The sequence below is a fragment of the Cynocephalus volans genome, chromosome 4, assembly GCF_027409185.1.
Source record: "Cynocephalus volans isolate mCynVol1 chromosome 4, mCynVol1.pri, whole genome shotgun sequence".
NCBI lineage: Eukaryota > Metazoa > Chordata > Mammalia > Dermoptera > Cynocephalidae > Cynocephalus > Cynocephalus volans.
This window is the reverse complement of record NC_084463.1, coordinates 122,566,518-122,578,598: the sequence shown is the minus strand read 5'-3', so window position 1 is coordinate 122,578,598 and position 12,081 is coordinate 122,566,518. Positions and strand designations below refer to the sequence as shown.

The window sequence follows — 12,081 nt, the reverse complement described above, 5'->3', positions numbered from 1 at the left end:
TTATTCACCAGAAAAAGCTCTCTGTTTTCAGGAATCATCTGATTAGGTCTGGCCTATTCAGATAATCACCCTATTTAAGGTGAACTGTGTTACATAACAAACACAATTATGGGAGTAATATCATATCCACCGAGCAATTTTTAGAATTCTGCCTACCATAGGGTATCCCTATTGCTTTATGTTTAATGGATGCATGATGTTAATTTGGTAGTACCATAATTTATCCAGTCATTCCTCTATTGGTGAGTATCCATTCTTTTTCCCTCATTTGATCATGACAGGCCTCACACCCATGCCGCACCATAATGCTTTAATAGCCTCAAAGCCCTGTGTCCTCTCACCACTACCTAACTCTCCAGTCCCCTTGACTGTTAATCACATTCCTTTCCATTACATGCTTTTCAGTCATAGTCTATCTTTTAGTCTTGTAAGCTAAACTATCCCCTTCTCACCATAGGGACTTGGTACATGTTATTTCAATGCCTGTAATACATCATACACACACATACATGTGTGCACACACGTGTGCACATACACACACACTCAAATTTGTGATAACTTCTTGTCTTTCTTCAGATCTAGCTGTTATTAATTTCTTTAGATATGCTTTCCTTGGTTTTACTAAGTAGATCGTTTACCTAGGTAAATGCTCCCACAGTTTCCTGCTATCTCTGACAGTTATTAAATTTTTAAATTTAATTTGTGTGATTAATCGTTAGTAGTAATCTCCTCAGCCAGACCACAATTTTCCATGGATGAAGGAATTTTATTTGCCTGTGGTTCTTTTTTTTATGTTTCTTACTATTTTAATCACTGGCATCCACTGGAATATTAGTATATAAAAGTACTCAACTCGTGTGGTGAATAAATAAATATACAAATAGATATAAATTGTTAAAATACTTGTAGCAAAAAGACTTAAATATAAATAAGTGACAAAATAATAAAGCTACTGTTAAAATAAAATAAAATGTATAATAAGGATTGCATTGAATGTGTAGATTTCTTTGGGTAATATGGATATTTTGATCATGTTAATTCTTCCAACCTATGAACATGAGATATCTTTCCAGTTATTTGTGTCCTCTTCAATTTTTTTCACCAATGGTTTTATAGTTTTTCTTGTAGAGGTCTTTTACCTGCTTGGTTAAATGTACTCCTTGGTATTTCATTTTCTTGGTGGCTATTGTAAATGGGATACTTTCTTGATTTCTTCTTCAGCTAAGTCATTATTGGTATATAAAACAGTTGTTGATTTTTCTGTGTTGATTTTGTACCTTGCCACTATACGGAATTCATTACTAGTTCTAGTAATTTGGGGGTGGAGTCTTTAGGGTTTTCTATTAAGCAATCACGTCATCTGCAAATAGGGATAGTTTGATTTTTTTTCTTTCTGATTTGGATGCCCTTTATTGCTTTCTTTTACCATAGCAAACCTTTGTATAGCACCTACTTTGTGCTAAGTACTTCTCCAATATTCTATTTCTATTATTTCATTTTACCTTTACAACATGTGTATGAGGTAGATGCAATTACTACTCCTATTGAAGCGAGCACTAAACTGAGGCATAGACAGTTTAAGCAACTTGCCTAAGAGTGTACAGCTAGCAAGTGTCAGAGTTGGTATTTTTTTTCTTGTCATGTAATGAAATCAAAACAGTCATCAGTACAAGTGAAGAAAATAGTCAATACAGTTGAAAAATTTTCCAAATGGTTAACAATCTATTTCCAATTTTCTCATTGCCCAAATATGTTATACTAAATAATATAATAAGCAGTTGAAGAAACTGGGATACATTTTATCATTTTCTCTTATTTTTCTTTATCTGCCAGTTTCTTTATAGAACAGTGCTAAAAACAGTAAAACGAAAAAATGCATTAAACTTAATGTATTCTAATTGCATCAATATGTATTCTTAGTAGTCTTCTCTTCTTAAAATGACCGCATATGTCTTTAAAACCCACACTTGAAAAAAATCACATTTCTGTAGCCATCACCAGCATACATCTGCTGCCCTTTCAGCACCTCTCCAATATTTTGATTACCATCACATGGAACCATCGCACAGCTCCCCTGATCATTATGTTGACATTACATATTGATGAAAAAAAGCAAGTATGTTTGACAGTATCATTGGAATTCTAAATTTTACATTAGGTTATTTAAATTAGAAATGAAGACATGCATAGCCAAATTAAAAAACACACAAGGCTTTGCTTTTTGCTCAGGATTACTTTGGCTATTCAGGATCTCTTGTTGTTTCATACAAATTTTAGGATTTTTAAAATTGAAGAATGCTATTGGTATTTTGATAGGGATTGTATTGAATCTATAGATCATTTGGGGTAGCTTGATTTGATAGAGCTTGGATATGTTGTTCCCCCAAAGCTCTTGTCAAAATCTAATCCCCAGTGTGGCAGTGTTGGGAGCAGTTTGAGTCATAGGGGGCAGATTCCTCATGAATGGATTAACGCTCTCTCTGGGGTGGGTAGTGAGTGAGTTCTCACTTCATCAGTTCCTGTGAGAGCTGGTTGTTTAAAAGAATCTGGCGTCTCCCCTCACTCTCTCTCTCTTGCTTCCTCTCACCATGTGATCTTGCACCTGCTGACTGCCTGCCAGTTTCCACCATGAGTAGGAGCAGCCTGAGGCCCACACCAGATACAGCTGTTCCAGAATTGTTACCCAAATAAATCTATTTTCTTTATAAATTGCACAGTTTTGGGTATTCTATAATAGCAACACAAAAATAGACTAATACAGGTCATTTTGATAATATTAATTCTTTTAATCTGTAAACACAGGATGTCTTTCCATTTTTTTTGTTTTGTCTTGTTTTAAGGTTTTTATTTTAGAGATCTATCCCCTCCTTGGATAAATTTATTCTTAGGTATTTTTTGTAGTTTTTGTAGTTTGGGGGATTGATATTTTTATTTCTTTTTTAGCTAGTTTATTATTGATGTACAGAAACATTACTGATGTTTCTATGTTGAGTTTGTATCCTGCAACTTTAATGAATTTGTTTATCAGTTCTGAGAGGTTTTTTGTTTGTTGGTTGGTTGGTTGTTTTTTTTTTTGTTTTTTTTTTTGGTGGAGTCTTAAGTTTTTCCTACATATAAGATCATGTCATTTGTAATAAAGGATGATTTGACTTACTCTTTTCCGGTTTGGATGCCCTTTATTTTTTTCTTGTCTAATTTCCCTGGCTAGGCCTTTCAGTACTACATTGAATAAGAGTGCTAGAGGTGAACATTCTTGACTTCTTCCAGTTCTTAGAGAACAAGCACTCAACTTCTCCTCACTCAGTGTGATAATAGCTATGGGTTTGTCATTAATGGCTTGCCTTGTTTTGAGTTATATTCCTTCTATACCTAGTTTGTTGAGAGTTTTTATCATGAAGGGATGTTGAATTTTATCAAATGCTATTTATCCATCTATTGAGATGATCATATGGTTTTTGTCCTTTATTCTGTTGATGCCGTGTATCACATTTATTGATTTGTATATGTTTAAACATTCTTGCATCCCTGGGATAAGTCCCACTTGATCATGGTGCATAATTTTTTAGATATGCTGTTGTATTTGATCTGCTAGTATTTTGTTGAGGGTTTTTTTTTTCTTTGTTCATCAGAGATATTGGCCTTAAGCTTTCTTTGCTTGTCCTTGTTTAATTTTGGCATCAGGGTACTAATGCTGGCCTTGTGGAATAAGTTTGGGAAGAATTGGTGTTAGTTCTCCTTAAAAAGTTTAGTAGAATTCAGCAGTGAAGTCTTGTGGTCCTAGGCTTTTCTTTGTTGGAAGACTTTTAATTACTGAATCAATTTCATTTCTCATTATTAGTCTGTTTAGGTTTACTATTTCTCCTTAGTTCAATCTTGGTAGTTTATTTGTATCCAGAAATTTACTTGTTTTCTTTATGTTTTCCAATTTGTTGGCATGTACTTCTTCATACTAGTTTCTAATGATCCTACTACAAAGCTGCAATAAACAAAACAGTAAGGTACTGGCACAAAAATAGACACATAGACCTATAAAAACTGATTAGAGAATCAGAAATAAATCCATGTATTTATGGATAACTGATTTTTAACCAAAGTACCAAGAACATTCATTGAGAAAAGAAAAGCCACTTCAATAAATAGTGCCAAGAAAACTGTATATCCATATAGAGAAGAATAAAACTAGACCCCTATCTCTCACCATATACAAAAATCAACTCAAAATAGATAAAAGACATTATTTTAAGACCCAAAACTATAAAACTACCAGGAGAACACATAGGGGAACTATTTCAGGACATTGGTCTTGGCAAAGATTTTAAGAATGAGCCTTCAAAAATATAGGCAACAAAAGCAAAAATAGTCAAATGGGGACTATTTTACAGTAAAAATCTCTGTGCAGAAAAGGAAACAATCAAGAGTAAAGAGAAAACCTGCAGAATGGGAGAAAATATTTGCAAACTAGTCATTTGACAAAGGGTTAATATCCAGGATATAAAGGAACTCAGCTCAAAAGCCAATAAATACTACTGCTAATAATAATAAAAATTTGATTGAAAAATGTTCAAATGATATGAATAAACATTTCTCAAAAGAAGACCTACAAATGGCCAAAAACTGTGTAAAAAATGCCTAACATCACTCATCATCAGAAAAATACAAATCAAAACCAAAATGAGATATCATCTCAGCCCAGTTAGAATAGTTATTATCAAAAAGACAAAAATAAAAAATGCTGGTGAGGTTGTTGAAAACAAGAGCTCTTATACACCGTTGGTGGAAGTCTAAATTAGTACAGCCATTATGGGAAACAGTATGGAGATTCCTAAATAAACTACAAATAGAACAACCATATCATCCAGCAAACCCACTAAGAGGTATATATCCAAAGGAAAGGAAATCAGTATATTGAAGAGATATTTGTACTCCTCTGTTTATTGCACAGCTATTCATTATATATGGAATCAACCTAAGCATCCATCAACAGAGGAATGGATAAAGAAAATGTACTATATATGCCCAATGGAATACTAATCAGCCATAAAAAAAGAATGAAATTCTGTCATTTGCAGCAACGTGATGAATCTGGAGGACATATTAAGTGAAACAAGTCAGGCACATAAAGATAAATTCTACATGTTCTCTTTCATTCATATGAAAGAACTAAAAAAGTTGAGCTCATAAAAGCAGAGAGTAGAATTGCAGTTACTAGAGGCTGGGAAGTGTAGGATGGAAGGAATGAGAAAGAGGTTGATTAACATGCAAAATTACAGCTAGAAAAGATAAATAAGTTCTAGTGTTCTATAACACTGTGGAGTGACTGTAGGTAACAGTAATTTATTGTATATTTCAAATAGCTAAAAGAGAAGAGTTTGAGTGTTCCCAACACAAAGAAATGATAAATGTTTGAGGTGATGAATATACCAGTTACTCTGAATTGATCATTACTCATTTTATATCTGTATGAAAATACTACTCTGTACCTTATAAATATGTACAATTAATAAATTTCAATTAAAAATTAATAATGAAATAGAAGGCAAATTTACTCAATGAAGTATATGAAAGGGGAAAAAAATTGGCATTTGGAATGATGCCCAGAAGGCACAAGAAATGAGAAAAATGCCTGAAAAGAAAGAAGATATAAAATTATAGCCATCAGTACTTATATTGTTCTTTATGGACTACCTACCACTTCCACAATATTATTTTATTTAATCCCCAAAACAGTTTTATAAATTATCTGGTTTTGCTTTAATGTTATAGATAAATGACATGACATTCTAGAGATTAGTTTACCCATGATTAGGGATATAGACAATATCTGAACTCAGCTTCAACTTCAGATTCCATAGTCAGCACAGAATGACTTGTTTCAGCAAATGCATTAAAAACTCACTCTGACAACACATTTCATGGGCACTGTAGTCCATAATGGTGAAAGAAATAATTGAGTTTTAGGAGCTCACAAATAAATAAATAATCACAAAGAAATAAACGGAGAGATGTTGGTTCAAGGCAGCTGGTAATAAATAGAGCTACAAAGATGCTACAAAGGGGAAATAGAGGCATATAAAAATCCTGGGTGTGGCTCTGCAGGCATCTTCGAGAGTGTGAAATTTGGGTGGGTTTCAAAAAATATTTTAGGTTTCTATGGGGCAAAGACCATTCTAGGCAGAGGGAACAGCTTGAGCAAAGACAGAAGCAAAAAAGGGAATCAGTTGTGAAAGAAAGCTTATAAGTTGATAAAACTAAAACACTAATTGTATGAAAAATGTAACCAGAGATGATGTTAGAAGTTAGAGAAAGGAAAAAATCTGAAGAGTTTTGAAATGGAGGCTGAGGTTTTGAAATTAACTTATTTTGATTCATTTAAGGACGTCCACATCTTTTCAAATGTTCGATATGTTTTTGTACACAGCTTCTTATCATCTGAAATGTCATGATAAAGGATCTGGACAAGAATGTTCATAATACTGCAAATTCCAAATTTCTCCAGTGCAAAATTCTTCAGAAAAAAATGTGTGTAGAGAAATAATTTATAACATCCTTCATAGAATAAGATATAATGAAATCCTAAAAAATATTCTCCCAGTTAAAAATATAAATAAAACACTCCATCTATAAAAACAAAATAAATGCAATTTCAACTACCTAATAAATGTTGATCAAGTAATAAACACCTTAAATAATTTAGAGCGAAAATATCTTGCAAAATGAAGAACTAATTCTTACCTTTCTAAACACTGCCCTCAGAATTGCCTTAACTATGGCAGCTGAGAGCATATAATAAAGAAACAGAAAATTTTAAAGGAAAGGCGATAACTAAATGCTTTGACCCAATTGTGTGTTCTTGAATGTACTTGTCAAGTAGGGAAGCACTGACACTGAAAAGGAAACTTAAAGCTTTGAAATATAATTTGAGGCATCACCTTGTCATTAATTATTCAAAAACCACATATAGTACTTACTAGCTACAAGGAACTCCTCTAGGCACTTAATAAGTTGCATCACATTTAATTCTTATAACAATATTATGAGGTGAGTATGGATATTATGAGAAAACCAAGACACAGAGACATTAAGTATCTTGCAGAGCCAGGGTCCATGCATAACTACTAAACTATACCTCTTCTTTTTCTTTACATATTGTTTTCCAAAAGGCAGCAAAAATGTCATCATTTCTTTATATAAAAAGATCTATTGAGCTTTTATTTCAATATCAGACATTTCTAGCTGCTTGGTTTGCAGTAGTAAACTAAAGACAGGTAATGACTCTGCCCTTCTAGACCTCAATTTCTAGTTAGACAAGGCAGGAAATGCATAAACCATTAAATAATCAAGATTATTTCAGGGAGGGATAAGCACCATGAATAAGATAAAGGACTATTTGATAGGGGTAATTGGGGTGGGTGAAAATATAAAAATATATGCAAAACTGATTTTGGTCATGGGAGACTCCATTGTCCTTCCATGAGACAAAACTCATTTTCTTATTTCTAGACAAAAGTAGTTTTTGTTGCTATTAGTATTTTACTACATACATGGTGGTAAAATAGCTCAAAGACAATAAAAAGTACAAATCCTACCAAATCAAATAACCCAGAAGGTTGTGCTCTAAACAAGACATAGTTTTCCATTGAAGACATCCAGTGATCTTCATCCATTTAGTTTCAAGACTTTTCACAATTTTTCATGACACTATGTGTCATTGAGCATTGGTGTTATATGTTACCTGCTAACTTAGAAATATATATCTCAGTCAAACCTTTCTTCTGTATTCTGACTCAACTACTACTTATTTGACATCTCCACTTGGATGTCTAAAAGACATCTCAAACATAACACATTTTCAAACTATTATTTTTTCCACTGAACCTATTCCTTTTTCACTTTTCACTAAGAGTAAATAACATCCCTCTCTATCCAATGACTCAAACCCAGAAACCAAAGGAGTCATCCTTGATTCTCTTTATTCCATCCATCCCACATGAAATCCATTAGTGAATCCTGTTAGTCTTACCTGCAAAACGTGTTTTGATTTGCTTACTCTTGTTTCTCTCTGCTGTCATCACTCTGGGTTGAACTACTTTCACCTCTCAATTAACAATTTCAATAACTTTCCAAGAAATCTCCTCTTTTCTATTCTTGTCTCTCTCCCATCCTCCTGATACTAAGTGGACAGAACAGCTTTGTAAATATAAGCCAGATCATATTATTATGGTGCTTGAAACCCATTGGTGCATTCCCATGAAATAAAGAACAAAACATTGCCTATGGGCATATAAGGATGTGCATGAACCCTACACTCTCTCTCTCTTCAATATCTGGTACCTTAATGCCACTCAATATTTGTACTACAGACACACTGAACTTCCAGTTTCTCAAATACAACAACATTTCTCTTGTCACAAGGACTCTTCACTTTTAATTCTCTGTGTCTGGCTTGGTCTTTCCCAGCTCTTTCCAGAGCTAGATCCTTCTCTTACTTCAGATTTTAGCTTTAATATCATCTTCCAGAAAAGTCTTCTCTGACCTCTCCATAAGAAATAGGTCACCTCTTCTCATTATGTTTTTTGTTGTTGCTATTTCTTCAAGCACTTACATCAAACTTTATTTTTTTTCTATGATAATAACATTTATTTAACACATTCGGTATTTCACATTGTACAAATCCTTAGATTCTTTTTAGTCACTAGTCTATTTCTACAACATATACATCCAAAACACTGTATAATAAAATTATTTACAGTGTTTCCATATGAAAAGATTGTTTTTTGCCCCCACTACTGCTATTCACACACACAGTACTTCCACAGCACATTGTACCATCAGAAGATCTAAAAATGCTCACCCTGTACCCTAGGCTGCTTAGGAAATATGAAAACTATGGCATCATTTTAGAAACTTTGAAATTCATCTTGCAACACCAAAAGGGTTCAACAATCCTGCTTTCCCCATTGCACTTTACAAAATAGGTTTCAGGGACCAGGAAAAGGGCTACATTGTTAAAATGACTAACTATACAGAAATGGATTTTTAAAAGTCACAGCTCAAAATTGCTGTTTATGAAATTCACACACATTTACAAAGATCAAGTCACCATCCCGCTCGTTTACTTGGATTTTCTTCACTTGGATTGCACAGCACTGGTTATGTCCATTTTCTACACTTTCAGAAGCCACAGCTGGCTCTTCAGTTTAGGAGCTTCTTTGGCTTGGGGGTTTTGGACTTTTTAACTAAACCATCTCTTTGGGCTCACTGCTTTGTCTGGAGACTATGCAGACTTTGCCATGAATTCTGGTCTGGCAACAGACCCCTGCAGCACTGTGGCTGGAGTTTTCTTTGGGACTAAATTCTGGAAAGGGGCTGGTGGCTGGTTTGAAAATTCTGGAAGTTTAGGGCCTGAGCTGTCCAAGCTAATTCCTTGCTCTCCAGGCAATGGCTGCTGATCTGCCTCCTCCAGACCAGCTGGACAAGTATCTGTGGTGTTTAGATCCTGCTAGTTTTCTTCTTCGAAGGGGGTTTCTTCTTCTATGGTTTATTTGCATTGGTATTATTTTGCTTATTGTTTACCCCAAAATGGCCTGCAGAGGTGTCACTCTGTAATAAGTTGACCAAAGAGTGGGCTTATTAACATGATATCCTTATTGACCAGAAAGCTTGGATTCTGACCACAGGACATCTGATTTTTAATTGGGTGTTCCACTGAAGGGTGCATTAAAAGGCATCCCATAGCCTGAGTAGTGGTTTCCCGAGGCACTGTTTTCCTGCATGGCCTGCACATGGGGGGTGGGGGACAATGTTAGTTCATTGCATGCTAATGTCAGACACCATCTGAATCAAGCTGACATCATTATTTGTTGCAATAGAGGATCATCATGCTGCTTGGCTATGTGTAGTATGGGCCCTGGTGGCTGCAAGACCTGCCCCTGAATCCCCATAACCTGAGATGGACTGTTGCTTATGGGCCCTTACTGGGGTAGCATTTGTCCTGACATATGTCCCATAAACTGCACCATGTTTCCTTGTGTGTTCAAAGTCAGTCCCCCCATTATCTGTGCTGGTCCTATCATGACGTTGGATGAGTTCTTAGTGTTAAACCGCTGCTTATTCCCATGCATCTGATTGGTCATGATCTGCTTTATCATTGGGTCCTGCTGAAGCAAAACTTGCACCTGAGGCCCCATTATCTGGTAATGTAGCACCATCATTTGTGGGTCCTGCTGGGAGTGCATCTGCTTGGATGGGGGTCATCCTTTGGGATGAGGGCCCAAGAATTTGGCTCTGAGTGTTCACCATCATATGGTCCTGTGGGGTAAGCTGGGCCCTTAAAAGAATCATAGGGTTCTGAGTGTTCCTGGTTGCTGAACCATCTGGCACTGGGAGGGCACAATCTGCTGGTGCATGACCATCAGCTGAGATTTTGGGCCCTGTTGGGGCTGGCCTTGCATGTTGGCCAGGTTAACTTGAGGAACCCCAGAACTATCAGCCTGTTGGTTGTTCATGTTGCCTTAAATTCCCATGAGGCTGGGCCACATCATATTTGGTGGCCCATGACAACCTGTGTCTAGTTTTGAGGAGGACCAGTTCCTTGACCACCTGTATGCTGGACATTTTGATTTGCTTGCAGCTGAGGGGGTTCTGAATTCCTGGGGGTGGTTGCTGTGGTTGAAGGCACCTGACCATGCATAAAGTTTAAATTGGCCTGTCCTGCTCCTAGGCCCGGATGTGAACTCTGTGGCCCCTGGTTTGGTGGTTGCTGTTGTATTACCATGATGTTAGGTGGCATATTTCCCTGTTGAATTATAGGATTCCAACCCACAGAGATGATGGGCTTCTGAAATCCCTGGGAAAGTGGGTTATTTTGAGGTGGCCTTGGTCCTATCTGCTGCTGAGTTTGGTTAACTGTTGGGGAAGATGCAGGAGATCCCTGAAGGAAGGGGGAGGGAGAGGAGGCAGGAGACTTGTTGGTGAGGTGGGGCTGCTGCAGGGGGTTGGGGGTGAATTCCCTGTGGCTGTTGCTGCTGATGTTGCTGTGGGGGTCTTGCTTGCCACTGTTGTGACTGCTGTTGTTGCTTCTGCTGCTGCAGCTGGGGGAAATTAGCTGGATTCATTTGTCTTTTCACAAGGATGGGTGGCATTGGGTGGTGTGGAGGAGTTAAAGATCCTGAGGGATGACTTTGCAGCTATATAGGAAGCCCAGAGACAAGTGGATCCATTGCATCTGACTGAGAAGCAGGGCAAGGAGTCCTGGGCTGCGACTCTGGATTGGGGCCTGGTGCCATCACGGAAGATGACATGTTTCCACCCTGGGGTATCATAACAGTGGCAGGGCTGGTCATCCTCATTAATACTGGAGCACCTGCCATGGGAAACCCTGCCTCCATCCTAACTGAATTTCCAGCTCTCATGGGTCCATCTTCACATTGTAGCTTCAGGTCTGAGCCAAAGCCAGGTTGATAACACCTTCCCTTTCAATCTGAACAGAAAGAATCCCCAGATCCCGAAGCTTCTGGTTGTTGCTCTAAGTCATGATATGTAGTGGCTCTGCTGCCTCCTGGGAGAAGGTTGAATGTCACGTGCATGCCGTTCCAGGGCTCCACCTTCTGCAATTTTAGCTTGCTGGATTCCACCTGTAACAAATTGGGCACATTCTTTAATATTGTGTCCAATTTTCATAGGAGTCTTTATCATCTATATTTCCTTTGAAGGCCACAAAATTTGTAGAATCTTTCAAAACACTATCACTTTTTATGTCATCATCTTCTGGTCCAGAGTCAAAATCCATCTCTGAGTCTTCCACTGCTGATGAACACAAGGAAGTACAGATGTATTCTAACTTTGGAAGGTCATCCAAAACCATGGTGAATGTTATTCCAGAAGCATATGCCAAGTGGACAGTAAGAAAACCAAAATATCTTTCTTAATTTATCCAGGTCATCTTCTAAGTCCAAATAAGCTGGCATTTTTAGGGCTTGTGTTTCAAGGCAGCAGCCAAATAAAAATCCTAAGAACTCTCTGTTTGGGCATTGAGGCCACACACCTCCTCCCAGGGCAGAGAACTAGTGACAACCCCACCCA

At 36.9% G+C, this 12,081-nt stretch overlaps 1 pseudogene; it reads right to left on the bottom strand.

Annotated features, from left to right (window-relative positions):
• Positions 1–9,050: 9,050 nt before the first annotated feature.
• Positions 9,051–11,863, bottom strand: LOC134376416 (nuclear receptor coactivator 6-like; annotated as a pseudogene).
• Positions 11,864–12,081: the final 218 nt, after the last annotated feature.